At 42.4% G+C, this 16,449-nt stretch overlaps 2 long non-coding RNA genes across 2 annotated transcripts; both read left to right on the top strand.

The window, feature by feature from the left end:
• Positions 1–6,011: 6,011 nt before the first annotated feature.
• LOC128505761 (uncharacterized) lies at positions 6,012–6,835 on the top strand. Its single transcript, XR_008355612.1, has 3 exons — positions 6,012–6,131; positions 6,341–6,427; positions 6,747–6,835. It is a non-coding gene; the product is annotated as an uncharacterized LOC128505761 (long non-coding RNA).
• Positions 6,836–13,996: 7,161 nt separating this feature from the next.
• Positions 13,997–14,767, top strand: LOC128506426 (uncharacterized). Its single transcript, XR_008355712.1, has 3 exons — positions 13,997–14,075; positions 14,287–14,373; positions 14,685–14,767. It is a non-coding gene; the product is annotated as an uncharacterized LOC128506426 (long non-coding RNA).
• The last annotated feature ends 1,682 nt before the right edge of the window (positions 14,768–16,449 follow it).

The following is a 16,449-nucleotide window of genomic DNA, read 5'->3' as shown; positions in this document are numbered from 1 at the left end:
GCGTGCGGAGCGCCTCTGAGCCACTAGGGGCGTTCGCCATGGACCTGCGATCTCTCGCGCGCCAGGGCTATCCGGATTTCGGACACGGCCAGCAGGAGGAGCTAGCTCGTCGCGCGTTCCTTCGGGGAGTCCGGCCGTACCGGCTTCGCGAGCACCTCCGGTTAGCGGCACCGGCGTCCCTGTCCGAGGCGCTGCGTGAGGCCGAGCGCGCCGAGCCCATCTTGGGTGAACACCGCGGCGAGAGAGCCGAGCGATCTTCGGTGGCTCGCGGCCGCTGGGTAGGTGAACCTAGCCGGGGACAGGGCTACCCGTCACGGCTAGGCCTCGACCCAGCCTCCGAGTTTCCGCGACGACGCCGAGGCCAGGGACCGCCAGACCACCGCTGCAACGTTCTCCGGCCGGAGGACAGCGTACCCCAGCAGCCGTTAAACTAGCTTCGGGGGGCGCCGAGGGGAAACCGCCTCCCACAGCCATCTTTGTTTCCCCAACTGCCGGATTTAACTTCCGGTCGGGACGTGTCGGAAATCGCGCCGGGGTCTATGTGGACTGCGGCCTGGACAACGTTTCGCTGCGGGCGCTCGTGGACACCGGCTCTACAGTTTCGCTGCTGCGCGGGGGATTGTTGGAGCATGGAGAGCGCGGTCGTGTGCTGCCGGACCCGGCCGTGAACATTCGCACCGTGTCGGGGAGTTATCTGAGGATACGGGCCTGTCGCACAGTGCGAATACAAGTAGGTGCAATCATTCTTTTTCACCCATTCTTTGTGGCGGATATAGAGGATGATTGTATCTTGGGATTAGACATTTTGGAAAGGTGGGGTGCGGTACTAAATCTCGCGGACGGGACTCTGCGTGGTAGTTTCGGTTTAGCTAGGTTGCTAGTGCCCAAAGCGCAGCCGGACGGGTTAGTAGCACGCACCAAGGGGGCGGAACTTCCGGTGGACGCGCCGTGTAAACATCCGGTAGCTGTCCGAGCGAGAATAATGGCCGAGCTGATGCAGCGTAGTAGTGTGGGGCTAAATCAGACGCAGACCGACGCTGTGAAGTCCCTTTTGCACGAGTTCGCCGATATTTTCGCAGTGGATGAGCGCGAGTGCACGCATACCGATCTGGTGCAGCACCACATCGATACAGGTAACGCCGCTCCTGTTCGGTTACATCCGAGACGCCTCCCGTTAGCTAAACGAGCTATAGCCGAGCAGCAGCTGCGTGAGATGGCCGACTCGGGCGTCATAGAGCCAGCATCCGGACCGTGGTCTTCACCCGTTGTACTCGTGCGTAAAAAGGACGAATCGTGGCGGTTTTGTGTGGACTACCGGCGGTTAAACGAGGTGACGCGTAAAGATTCTTATCCGTTGCCGCGAATAGATGATGCGTTGGAACACGTTGCGGGCTCGGCGTGGTTTAGCTCGTTGGATTTGCGTAGCGGGTACTGGCAAGTAGAGCTCGCCCCGGAAGCACGACCCAAAACCGCGTTTTCCATCGGACAAGGGCTATGGCAATTTCGGCGCATGCCGTTCGGCCTCTGCAACGCTCCCGCTACGTTCGAACGGTTGATGGAGAGAGTATTGGCAGAGATTCCTCGCAACCGTTGTGTCGTCTACTTAGACGATTTATTGGTGCACGGCAAGGATTTTGCGGTCGCGCTAGCTAACCTACGGGAGGTGTTTCTAGCTATCCGGCGGGCGAATTTGCGGCTCAATCCCAAAAAGTGCCAGTTGTTGCGGCAAGAAACTGTCTTTCTGGGACACGTCATTAGCGCTCGAGGGATTGCCACCGATCCAGCCAAAATTGCCGCGGTACGGAATTGGCCTGAGCCGTCAAATGTGTCGCAGCTGCGCACTTTTCTCGGGTTAGCGTCGTACTATCGCCGGTTCGTGAGGGATTTTGCTACGATCGCCAGCCCGCTGCACGCGCTCACGAGAAAGAACCAGCCGTTTCGCTGGGACAGGGAGCACGCGCGTGCGTTTACTCGGTTACGGGAAGCTCTGGTTACGTCGCCCGTTCTCGAGTATCCTGATATAGCTCGCACGTTTATTCTCGACACGGACGCGAGCGATGTAGGGCTGGGAGCCGTCCTGTCTCAGGTTGCCGGGGGCGAAGAGCGTGTTGTCGCTTACTTCAGCCGCGCGTTGTCTGGACCGGAGAAGAATTACTGCGTCACGCGGCGCGAGCTGCTAGCGGTCGTCGCGGCTCTAAAACATTTTAGGCCATATTTATACGGGCAATCCTTCTCGCTGCGGACCGATCACGCTTCGCTGGTGTGGCTACTTAGTTTTAAAGAGCCCGAGGGGCAGTTGGCGCGCTGGTTAGAGCGGTTGCAGGACTATGACTTTACCGTCCAGCACCGAGCTGGAAAACTGCATGGTAACGCGGACGCTTTATCCCGCCGGCCGTGTAGCAAGGAGCGTTGTCGACACTGCGAGCGGGCTGAAGAGCGTGTGGGTGGTCACGACAGCGAACACACCCCGACCCCCGTGAACCAGAACATTCTCCCTGCGCAGTCTTCCGAAGCCCCCGTCGGTAATCGGCCGTCCGAGCCGGCGTGCAGCCGAGTCACTGCGACACCTAAACCATCGCCGGTGGTCGTTTCGCCTGTGCCACAGATGGACTGCGAGCAGCTAATGGACGAACAGGAGAAGGACCCGGCGCTGCAGCGGGTATTAGGTTGGGTTAACGCGGGCCAGAGACCGGATTATGCCGCCATTGCCCACCTGGGTCCAGAAGAAAAAGCTCTCCACTCGCAGTTTCACCGACTAGCGTTGCGGGGGGGCTTACTCTACCGCCAGTGGGAACGGCCCTGTGGCGCTGGCGAATCTTTTCAGCTGCTGGTGCCGCGGACTTTGCGGGCATGTGTGCTGGGGATGGTTCATGGGCACGCAGGTTCGGGACACTTTGGGGTAACTAAGACACTGCGGCGGTTGCGTGCTCGGTTCTACTGGCCGGGTTGTCATACTGATAGCGAACTTTTTGTTCACAGATGCGATGTCTGCACGGCAAAGAAGGGCCCTACCCAGCGCTCACGAGCACCCTTGCAAGACTTTCGAGTGGGGGCGCCCATGGAACGTATGGGCGTGGACATTCTGGGGCCGTTTCCCGTCTCTGATCGCGGGAATCGTTATGTGCTGGTGGCCATGGATTATTTTACGAAGTGGCCGGAGGCGTTCGCTGTTCCAGATCAGAGCGCTTCCACCACGGCTCGAGTGCTGGTGGACGAGGTGTTCAGTCGATTCGGCGTCCCGGAGCAGTTGCACAGCGATCAGGGGCGTAACTTCGAGGCGGAGGTGTTTGCGGCGGTGTGCGAGCGCCTCGGAGTAAAAAAGACCCGCACCACGCCCCTGCATCCACAAAGTGACGGCCTCGTGGAACGGTTCAACCGAACACTCACCACCCAACTCGCCGTGCTTACCAGCGACCGGCAAAAAGATTGGGACGAGCATTTGCCTCTCGTGCTTTGGGCGTATCGTACAGCGGTGCAGGAGTCCTCGCAGCTGACGCCAGCTGCGTTGATGTTCGGTCGCGAGTTGCGCACGCCTGTGGATCTAGTGTTCGGGTCCCCCCCACAAGTGGATTTACCCACGAAACCAGGTGTGGAGTATTTTTGTTTATTAAAAGACAAACTGTTCCGTGTCCACGAATTGGCGCGTAGACACTTGGCGGACGCCGGGGTTAAGCAGCGCCGTGTGTACGATACGCACAGCCGGGGGCGAGACTTTGCTGCTGGGGAGCAAGTTTGGGTGTATTCCCCCGGAAGGAAAAGGGGGCTCTCACCTAAGCTTATGTCGCACTGGGTGGGCCCCTGCACGGTCGTCGCACAGCTCTCTGACGTGGTCTACCGGGTGCGGTTGGCGGGGCGGTCGCGACTGGTCGTGCTCCACCGGGATCGTCTGGCTCCTTATCAGCCCCACGCCAGGGCATCGTCGAATGCTGTGGAGGCCAGTCCGCCTCAGGAGGAGGGCGACGGGCCCTCTTCCTCCGCAACCAGACTCCGGCGTTCCCAACGCCGGCGCCGACCACCGTCACGTCTGTTGGACTGAGCCATGGTGACCGGGGACGGTCACAGCTCGGGTGGGGGCAGTGTGACGGGGGCGGGGTTTCGCTTGGGAACCATCATGCTTTGCGGGAGGGGCTGTTATGTGTTCACCCTGTTGGGGAAAGGTATTTGGTTTAGTGGCTTCAGCCAGGATATGTGTGATGTGGGTGTTGTTGTTATGCTGCTGGTTACCTTGTGTGAGTCAATAAAGTACTCCCAGCCATTTGCATTGGGCAGCAAATTAATAACTCGTCTCTCCACCATCCTTTCGGGCGTAAAAACGCCACAATATGTTACTTACAAATTGCCATAACCATATGATATGGATGCTAAAAAAATAATTTATTACGAAACAAACTTAATGATAGAAATCATTAGAATTTTTTTTTTTTTTTTACAATTATTTTATTTCATAGCTTTTGTGTGGAGGCAGGAAGGGTGTTGCCTCCCCCAGTGGCTGAAATATGTCACTACACTCAATCTATAACAGGTCCAAATAAAACCCCACCCATGTCTTTGTTTTGTTTAATTTTATTTACAATACTATTTCCAACTATACGTGAATATAGTAATTAATTTATACAATTAATTTATAATCTTTAGAAACAAAAGGACATAAAACAGACTCTGGAGCTACTGTGATCAACGGAACTCGCCTCTAGTGGCCAAAAGTGGTATTACCACAGAGACAAGGACGTTACCATGACGATGACGGTGACAACTGCAAAGTTTATACCTTGGGAAAGGGGGAAAGGCGCTGAATTATTATTATTATTTTACGTTAACGGAATATTGCCCCAGCTTTAATATATGTAGAGAAATGTTTTAATGGGACTTAAAATAGATTAAATGTAGTGACAAATTTCAGCCACTGGGGGGCAACACGAGTGCCGCCCCTCCGCAAACTCCGCCTATTTTCCTATTGCTGGAATATTCTCAAAGTACTGCATGTCACTGCTGCATGTGGCGGATTTGGCTGCATTTCAGTCCAGCTTTTCTCACTGGGAAACCATGATTTTTATTATATTGTCTTCAGTATTTGCTATTTGGTTTAGTTTGCTATGGAGCATAAAGACTTTTCACACGTCACCTGTCCACTTGAACAAACTACAGCAGTGTGAGGGAGTGTGTGTCATTGTGCAGTCCGCTGTGGAGCTTGTGACAGGGTGCATCAAAGTTGTCAATTTCCATAGCTGCAAGGAGTTTGTCCTGAAAACCACCTACAATTGATCTTCAAAACTTTTTTTCTGAGGAGATTAAGTAATAAATATTTAAGAAGCGAGATAATCATTCGAGTTTTTAACATGAACTGCTTTAGTGCAGCCAAACACAGGGACTTACTTTTCTGCTCAAGTCTACTTAAGATACATAATCATTTGGTTTTAAGTTTGATCATTTGGTTTTATTTGGTTTTAAGTTTAAGTCATTTACATTAAACAAGAATTAAAGAACATTATGAGTTTCCCGTGACCTGAGTTTGTGACTGTCAGACATTTTGAAAAACAAAGTCTCGGTTTGACTTGAACGCCCCTCGCATATCAAAGCCCCACACTTTGTGTTATTAGCTTTAGGTATAAAATCTTAAACGCTGAAATGTCTTTAAGTTTAAAACTCATGTCCAGAAGCCTAAATGTACCTGTATAATACGTCTGGTGTGTACAGTCATTATGGTGGATACGTCTGTTATCACACGCAGGAATTTTACATTATCTGGAATTAAACAGGCGGCAATTAGCTAGCAATATTTATTAAAATGAGCATTGTACAACTGTATATCTACTTCACATTACATACAATTATAAGATTCCACACAAATACAGTGATCGGAACTCAGTGTCACTGCTGTTGCCATAGTTACAGGCTTGGCTTGGGTGTTTGGAATTGAAGTTTAGATCGAGTCGCCTGTGACATCATCGAAGATAGCTTCATACTGTGCTTAAGAGAAATCTCTTCAGACCATCGATAGACAGTGACAGAGCGACACAGAGATAAAAACTGAAAGCGATTAACAGCTACAGCGAGTGTATTTAGCATTCATCAGCAATTAAAGCAGCAATAAGCAGCAACCAGCCGCGTAAACATTCAGACTTACATCAGTGGTAAGATGATTATTAATTATTTTTAAATGTCCTTAGTGAAATGAACTTTGTACTGTAGGTATACTAAGGTTTGTCTGTTTAAAGCAATACAGTTGTGTATTGATAAACCTGCAAAATATTCAGTTTGGTTTGATAAATATTCAGTTGGTGTTGCTGCTTTTCTCCACCACTAAGAGTCTGTGTTTTAAATTTTTATTTTCATGATTTAGGCAAAATGAACACGACATCTGAGATGAAGCGTCTGACGATTTACATGTTGGAGTCTGCACCGATAGACGACCAGGTCCAGATAGCACGTGAGTCTCAAACTCATATACAGGCCTACAGTGCACAAACACACACACACACACACACACACACACACACATAAATATGTCTCATACACACTCCTGCTCTGCAGCACAGCATTTTAATGCACTTTTTTACTTCCCTGAACAAACGTCTACAAGCACCTGTTTTCAACTCCTCTTGCTTTCTCAGACATTAACGCTGCACAGAAAGAGTCTTGTGTCTGAACGCCGTCTATCAGACTGTTCACTTTATCACTATACCCTTTCCCTCTTTTACACACACACATCTCACAAACTCGCTATCTCCATTTTTTTCTCTCTGCAGACGATCATCTGTTACCCCTGGTTGAAAAAATCCACCCCAGTCAGGCCAATAAGATCACCTGGATGCTGGTGCAAGACGAAAACAACTTTGAAATAATGAACATGATTGGAGATCCTGAGCATCTGCGTGTCAGAGTGCGTACCCACTCACATGCACACACACATGCATACACAATCTTTATATGCATATCACTTTAATTTACACATGTGACATATGCATATAATGTGTGTTTTTTGTAGGTCGACGAAATGGACTCTCTCCTGAAGGCGAGAGAAACTGATCAGAAGCCGGTAAGGATCTTTCATTAGAAATAAGACTTTATAATTGATTCATATTTAGATTTGTCGTCACATAGCAGTATGCACTGTATATGAAAGGTATATGAAATGTTACGTATGTAGAGCAAAGCACAGCAATCTCTCGCTCTCTCTCTTACGCACACACACACACATACACACTATGTATCTAGACTAAAACCACTCTCCATTTATCTTTCAGGAAACACTGAAAGCAATTTTCAACAGCAACAAGAAGAGAAGAAATAAGAAAAAGAAGAAATATTTAGACTGAAATTCCATAAATTTTAACATTTTATTTTTACAAAATGTATTGTATATATATTGTACATATATAGTTTATTAATACATACTAATAATAACAAATAACATAAATTGTTCAGTTTTTTATTTAAAATTTATATAATTTTCTTTAATCAAAATATGTTGTAATAATAAATATTAAGTAAATCACATACATTTGCTTTGGGTTTTGTTTATTGTCATTTTAATTAGAATTGAATGAGAATCTATTGTTATTGATTAAAGACAAGATTGCTGTAAGCTTGAACTTCTTATAAAATAAACATTGTACAAATGTATATCTACTTCACATTTTATAAAATCAGACACAAACACAGGGTTTGTTTAGTACATAATTAACTCTTACATAGATTTAGGTTGGTCAAAGCTATAGCTAACTTCAGTACAGAGGCACTGAGAATTAATTCTTGGCCTGTTCAGGTGTTTGTGTACAGACAGGGTTAAAGGTAGTTTTTCTATACTGATAGTTCAAGCTATTTATGGAGTCAGAGCTTGTGCTTATAATTAACTAAGCTTGTTGAGGTGTAAGACAAAAACAACTTTGAAATAATGAACATGATTGGAGATCCTGTTCATCTGCGTACCAGAATGCGTACACACACGTGACATAAGCATACAATGTGTGTGGGGGTTTTTTTTGTAGGTGGATGAAATGGACGCTCTCCTGAAGGTGAGCGAAACTAGTCAGAAGCGAGGAAGGATCTTTAATTAAAACTGGACATGTGCTGATAATCAGTAATAAGATACAAAATACCTTTAATAATAACATTTTCCACCTATCCCGAGGCTTTGTGCCAGCTTCAGTAGACAAAGGCCGACCCTGCGAGGTTTCTGAGGCATCCAGAGAAGGACCAACTCCAGCTGGATTTAGCTTTATGATGGTTGGAGCTAATAAACGGATAAAGATTTTTTTAACCGGATTATCTTTGACTGGACATATTCCCCGGACTTCTCACTCAAGTATACTCGGATAACACACATAAAATAAACATGGACTTCGGACATTTTCCACTCACTCGCGTTCACATGCACATACCGTTTATTATATATAGTTTGTAAATATTGTTTAAATCTTTGTTTGGTTGTGATGCACCATTTTCTTTACTTTATTTAGTTTTGTTTAATACACGTTTGCTTTATCTACTTGTTTGTCCTTTTTGCTCACCGACCTTTTAACGCAACACTGGCACAAAGATAAAAGACCTCTCAATTTTTGAGGAGTAGTGAGAGCAGTAAGGGCTCATGGAAAGGAGGGGTTTAGACAAACAATCTTTGAACTGCTTCACACGAGTCGTTTACGAATCATTTAGAAATGGGGTAAAATTAAATCTATTTTTGGAGAAAACTGAAGTGTTTTTTGACCTTGCATACATGTAAACCTGTTTTAAGAGACTCATTAAGCAATATTAAATTTAAAATTGCATAATAGGGGCACTTTAATGAAATATACCAGACTAATAATCCACTATTTAACTATTTAATCTACAAACAACTAATTAGAGTCACCCAAGCACACCACACAACCTGGCTGTTTTTTAAGCATGTTAAGACTCAAATGCAAAAAAAGAAAAAAAAATTATGTGATATCACTTGCATTTTGCAAACAACCCAAAATAACAGACTTTATGCTAAGTAGAGCCCATGACATGCACAGAAAAATTTGTTTAGCTCAGTGAGATCTAAATGTGTCTCAGATTTTGCATGCATACGTGCAAGTGTGTATGAGCTACGCAGCAAAATCATGTGTGACAAGTTGCAGTTGTTGCTGTCAAGGGTTGCACAACCAGTTATTAGGTTTAGTGGGCAGGTATATTTTTTACATTTCGTACATTGGAAAAGCTGAAACTAGTTTCAGAAAAGTCTGTCCAGCCTGATTTTGTCATAGCATTAGGCCAAATTTGCTGGAATTCAATGACACATTTGCAGAACTTAGATTTCTGCCTGTAGTTTAACCTGCACCATACATGAAAAGAAATGTTGAATAAAAGCGATTTTATGAACAGTTATGTGCCAGATTTAATTATCTACTTTAAAATAAGCTAGTAATATGCCACTTGCTCAATGTAAACAAACACCTGCATCAATAGATATTAATTAGAAAATCATTATTATTTTCACCTGTAAAAATAACAGCGCTGAAGTGGTATAAGTGAATTTTAACATCCTGGAATCGTTTTAAGATAAAACTCAATCTTCATTTGATCTACAGTGGCTTGAAAAAGTATTCGGCCCCCTTGAACTTTTCCACATTTTGTCACATTACAGCCACAAACATGAATCAATTTCATTGAAATTCCACGTGAAAGACCAATACAAAGTGGTGTACACTTGAGAAGTGGAACGAAAGTCATACATGATTCCAAACATTTTTTACAAATAAATAACTGCAAAGTGGGGTGTGTGTCATTATTCAGCCCCCTTCAGTCAGAGTGGAGTCAGTTGTCCATAGACATTGCCTGATGAGTGCTAATGACTAAATAGAGTGCATCTGTGTGTAATCTAATGTCAGTACAAATACAGCTGCTCTGTGACGGCCTCAGAGGTTGTCTAAGAGAATATTGGGAGCAACAACGCCATGAAGTCCAAAGAACACACCAGACAGGTCAGGGATAAATTTATTGAGAAATTTAAAGCAGGCTTAGGCTACAAAAAGATTTCCAAAGCCTTGAACATCCCACAGAGCACTGTTTAAGTGATCATTTAGAAATGGAAGGAGTATGGCACAACTGTAAACCTACCAAGACAAGGCCGCCTATCTAAACTCGCAGGCTGAACAAGGAGAGCGCTGATCAGAAATGCAGCCAAGAGGCCCATGGTGACAAGCATCATGCTCTGGGGGTGCTTCTCTTCAGCAGGGACAAGGAAGCTGGTCAGAGTTCATGGGAAGATGGATCGAGCCAAATACAGGGCAATCTGGAAAGAAAACCTCTTGGAGTCTGCAAAAGACTTGAGACTTGGGCGGAGGTTCACCTTCCAGCAGGACAACGACCCTAAACATAAAGCCAGGGCAAACAAAACATATCCATGTGTTAGAATGGCCCAGTCAAAGTCCAGATCTAAATCCAATCGAGAATCTGTGGCAACATCTGAAAACTGCTATTCACAAACGCTGTCCATCTAATCTGACTGAGCTGGAGCTGTTTTCCAAAGAAGAATGGGCAAGGATTTCAGTCTCTAGATGTGCAAAGCTGGTAGAGACATACCCTAAAAGACTGGCAGCTGTAATTGCAGCAAAGGGTGGTTCTACAAAGTATTGACTCAGGGGGCTGAATATTTACTCACACCCCACTTTTCAGTTATTTATTTGTAAAAAATGTTTGGAATCATGTATGATTTTCGTTCCACTTCTCAGGTGTACACCACTTTGTATTGCTCTTTCACGTGGAATTCCAATGAAATTGATTTATGTTTGTGGCTGTAATGTGACAAAATGTGCAAAAGTTCAAGGGGGCCGAATACTTTTGCAAGCCACTGTACTTTTTCAATTTCTCATCTGTAATTCATTTTCCGATTACCCAACATGAAATGCTTGTCTGACAACGAAAAAAGTACAACTTAGCATAAACAAGGCATAAACTTACATTTTTCTATATCCTCTCCTTCCAATTGATCGGACTAAGATGAAATTATACTAGATTTAAAATCTTGCCATGAACTGGTTAATTTTGTACAGTTCCCTAATATTTTGCCACCAATCCTGCTGAAACCAATGTCACATAATGTGACACCAAACTAAATTTTGTAAAATTACTGTTTAAAAAAATTAAGTGGTTCATCTTTGTTGCAGGCAGACATGTCTGTGGGCTTCATCCTGAAACAAGAATATCACTGATTGCATTTAAATTAGCTGATCAGCTTATTTTTAGCTTTAACCTTATTAATATTTTCTAAAAAGAAATAAAGCGTTTGTATTTTTCTATCATAGGTTTATTTTAAAGGATAGAGACAGGATCTTGATTTTAAAAAATCAGTTAAAAAAAAACATTATACAAATTGGGTTGCTTTTCAGTGTGTTAAATTAGTATTTGATCCCCTCTCAAGAAAAACAATAATTCTGGCTCCCATAGACTGGTCATGTGCTTATGTGGTACACAGATCCATTTAAGAAGGTGCTCCTAACAACAACTTATTATGTGTATAAGAGCCAGTGTTCTACAGAATCTCTATGTCCTGACACCTATATCTATATCTCTAACACCGCTGACATCTCTAACGTGAAAAAGACGAGACCTGTACCTCAGGAGCATCAGTGTGGTTAAATATGCTGATGATGATTCTGGGCATGGAGTAAACCGCGTCATCAGTATAATAGTGTGTTTCCAGCGTATTTTGCATGACCAGGTCCTTGCTTTAGAAAAAATTATTTCCTATCAGCAGGGTTGTAATGGGACTGATTTTCACCCTGAGATTGTCGTCTGAATGACCAACACAAACTGATTAAATACAACCATGCCATCAATTGGCCTAAAATACACAATAAATACGAAAGGCTATAATTGATTTGACTTTAAGACATTAACAAAAGACTAAGACCATTGTTAGACTTCGATTAAGACTATTTAAACAGACACTCTTACTGTAATTCCACATCACTTCCTTTAAGATGATCTATTTTGATATTTACTCCTTTAATGATAAAGACACACAGTAATTTGAATATGAATAGGACTCCTTAAAGACTACAGAAATAACAAATATCTCTCACACTCAGATAGTCAAATCATTTTTAAATGACCAAAACACTCATTAATAAATAAGACGATAGTAGAAAACAAAAACCTGTGAAAAAAAAATAGAAAATGCTCAGCTATAATTCATAGTCAGATGTTGTTACATGAGGCTTGTAGAAAATATAGAATATCCAGTTTCCTAGGAAGTGGAAAAGCAAACACATTTCATTGCGCTCTGCGGTTTTGGAATAAATTCATTTTTGAGCACTCAGGTCATTTAACAATATGTTACTTACAAATTGCCATAACCATATAATATAAATGCTAAAAAAATAATTTATTACGAAACAAACTTAATGATAGAAATCATTAGAATTTTTTTTTTTTTTACAATTATTTTATTTCATAGCTTTTGTGTGGAGGCAGGAAGGGCGTTGTCTCCCCCAGTGGCTGAAATATGTCACTACACTCAATCTATAACAGGTCCAAATAAAACCCCACCCTTGTCTTTGTTTTGTTTAATTTTATTTTATTTCAATACTATTTCCAACTAAACGTGAATATAGTAATTAATTTATACAATTAATTTATAATCTTTAGAAACAAAAGGACATAAAACAGACTCTGGAGCTACTGTGATCAACGGAACTCGCCTCTAGTGGCCAAAAGTGGTATTACCACAGAGACAAGGACGTTACCATGACGATGACGGTGACAACTGCAAAGTTTATACCTTGGGAAAGAGGGAAAGGCGCTGAATTATTATTATTATTTTACGTTAACGGAATATCGCCCAAGCTTTAATATATGTAGAGAAATGTTTTAATGGGACTTAACATAGATTAAATGTAGTGACAAATTTCAGCCACTGGGGGGCAACACGAGTGCCGCCCCTCCGCAAACTCCGCCTATTTTCCTATTGCTGGAATATTCTCAAAGTACTGCATGTCACTGCTGCATGTGGCGGATTTGGCTGCATTTCAGTCCAGCTTTTCTCACTGGGAAACCATGATTTTTATTATATTGTCTTCAGTATTTGCTATTTTGTTTAGTTTGCTATGGAGCATAAAGACTTTTCACACGTCACCTGTCCACTTGAACAAACTACAGCAGTGTGAGGGAGTGTGTGTCATTGTGCAGTCCGCTGTGGAGCTTGTGACAGGGTGCATCAAAGTTGTCAATTTCCATAGCTGCAAGGAGTTTGTCCTGAAAACCACCTACAATTGATCTTCAAAACTTTTTTTCTGAGGAGATTAAGTAATAAATATTTAAGAAGCGAGTTAATCATTCGAGTTTTTAACATGAACTGCTTTAGTGCAGCCAGACACAGGGACTTACTTTTCTGCTCAAGTCTACTTAAGATACATAATCATTTGGTTTTAAGTCATTTACATTAAACAAGAATTAAAGAACATTATGAGTTTCCCATGACCCGAGCTTGTGAGTGCCACACATTGTGCCAGACAAAGTCTCGGTTTGACTTGAACGCCCCTCGCATATCAAAGCCCCACACTTTGTGTTATTAGCTTTAGGTATAAAATCTTAAACGCTGAAATGTCTTTAAGTTTAAAACTCATGTCCAGAAGCCTAAATGTACCTGTATAATACGTCTGGTGTGTACAGTCATTATTGTGGATACGTCTGTTATCACACGCAGGAATTTTACATTATCTGGAATTAAACAGGCGGCAATTAGCTAGCAATATTTATTAAAATGAGCATTGTACAACTGTATATCTACTTCACATTACATACAATTATAAGATTCCACACAAATACAGTGATCGGAACTCAGTGTCACTGCTGTTGCCATAGTTACAGGCTTGGCTTGGGTGTTTGGAATTGAAGTTTAGATCGAGTCGCCTGTGACATCATCGAAGATAGCTTCATACTGTGTTTAAGAGAAATCTCTTCAGACCATCGATAGACAGTAACAGAGCGACACAAAGATAAAAACTGAAAGCGATTAACAGCTACAGCGAGTGTATTTAGCATTCATCAGCAATTAAAGCAGCAATAAGCAGCAACCAGCCGCGTAAACATTCAGACTTACATCAGTGGTAAGATGATTATTAATTATTTTTAAATGTCCTTAGTGAAATGAACTTTGTACTGTAGGTATACTAAGGTTTGTCTGTTTAAAGCAATACAGTTGTGTATTGATAAACCTGCAAAATATTCAGTTTGGTTTGATAAATATTCAGTTGGTGTTGCTGCTTTTCTCCACCACTAAGAGTCTGTGTTTTAAATTTTTATTTTTTTATGATTTAGGCAAAATGAACACGACATCTGAGATGAAGCGTCTGACGATTTACATGTTGGAGTCTGCACCGATAGACGACCAGGTCCAGATAGCACGTGAGTCTCAAACTCATATACAGGCCTACAGTACACAAAGACACACACACACACACACACACACACACAAATATGTCTCATACACACTCTCTCAGCACAGCATTTTAATGCACTTTTTTTACTCCCCTGAACAAACATCTACAAGCACCTGTTTTCAACTCCTCTTGCTTTCTCAGACATTAATGCTGCACAGAAAGAGTCATGTGTCTGAACGCCGTCTATCAGACTGTTCACTTTATCACTATACCCTTTCCCTCTCTTACACACACACATCTCACAAACTCCCTATCTCCATTCTTTTCTCTCTGCAGACGATCATCTGTTACCCCTGGTTGAAAAAATCCACCCCAGTCAGGCCAATAAGATCACCTGGATGCTGGTGCAAGACGAAAACAACTTTGAAATAATGAACATGATTGGAGATCCTGAGCATCTGCATGTCAGGGTGCGTACCCACTCACATGCACACACACATGCATACACAATCTTTATATGCATATCACTTTAATTTACACATGTGACATATGCATATAATGTGTGTTTTTTTGTAGGTCGACGAAATGGACTCTCTCCTGAAGGCGAGAGAAACTGATCAGAAGCCGGTAAAGATCTTTCATTAAAAATGAGACTTTATAATTGATTCATATTTAGATTTGTCGTCACATAGCAGTATGCACTGTATATGAAAGGTATATGAAATTTTACGTATGTAGAGCAAAGCACAGCAATCTCTCGCTCTCTCTCTCTTACGCACACACACACACACACTAGACTAAAACCACTCTCCATTTATCTTTCAGGAAACACTGAAAGCAATTTTCAACAGCCACAAGAAGAGAAGAAATAAGAAAAAGAAGAAATATTTGGACTGAAATTCCATTAATTTTAACATTTTATTTTTACAAAATGTATTGTATATATATTGTACATATATAGTTTATTAATACATACTAAACAAATAACATAAATTGTCCAGTTTTTTATTTAAAATTTATATATTTTTCTTTTATCAAAATATGTTGTATTAATAAATATTAAATAAATCACATACATTTGCTTTGGGTTTTGTTTATTGTCATTTTAATTAGAATTGAATGAGAATCTATTGTTATTGATTAAAAACAAGATTGCTGTAAGCTTAAACTTCTTATAAAATGAACATTGTACAAATGTATATCTACTTCACATTCCATAAAATTAGACACAAACACAGGGTTTGTTTAGTACATAATTAACTCTTACATAGATTTAGGTTGGTCAAAGCTATAGCTAACTTCAGTACAGAGGCACTGAGAATTAATTCTTGGCCTGTTCAGGTGTTTGTGTACAGACAGGGTTAAAGGTAGTTTTTCTATACTGATAGTTCAAGCTATTTATGGAGTCAGAGCTTGTGCTTATAATTAACTAAGCTTGTTGAGGTGTAAGACAAAAACAACTTTGAAATAATGAACATGATTGGAGATCCTGTTCATCTGCGTGCCAGAATGCGTACACACACGTGACATAAGCATACAATGTGTGTGGGTTTTTTTTTTGTAGGTGGATGAAATGGACGCTCTCCTGAAGGTCAGTGAAACTGGTCAGAAGCGAGGAAGGATCTTTAATTAAAACTGGACATGTGCTGATAATCAGTAATAAGATACAAAATACCTTTAATAACAACATTTTCCACCTATCCCGAGGCTTTGTGCCAGCTTCAGTAGACAAAGGCCGACCCTGCGAGGTTTCTGAGGCATCCAGAGAAGGACCAACTCCAGCTGGATTCAGCTTTATGATGGTTGGAGCTAGACATGCTGCGCCTGTGCTTCCAGTGACCCAGACCCCATCTGCCCTCTGCACCTACTGACACACACACTATGAACGTTAAACATTCTTTTAACCAAAATGTGTTATATATTATATATATACTCAGCAAAAAAAGAAACGTCCTCTGACTTTCAACTGTTTTTACTTTAGTAAACTTAATGTGTAAATATTTGTATAAACACTAAAAGAGTCAACACCATAAGACATAAATTAAAAATGTTTCACAATGTGTCCCTGAATGAAGGGAGGCTCAAAATCAAAAGTACCAGT

Source organism: Clarias gariepinus, chromosome 2, assembly GCF_024256425.1.
Source record: "Clarias gariepinus isolate MV-2021 ecotype Netherlands chromosome 2, CGAR_prim_01v2, whole genome shotgun sequence".
Taxonomy (NCBI): domain Eukaryota; kingdom Metazoa; phylum Chordata; class Actinopteri; order Siluriformes; family Clariidae; genus Clarias; species Clarias gariepinus.
This window is presented reverse-complemented; position numbering and strand designations above follow the sequence as displayed.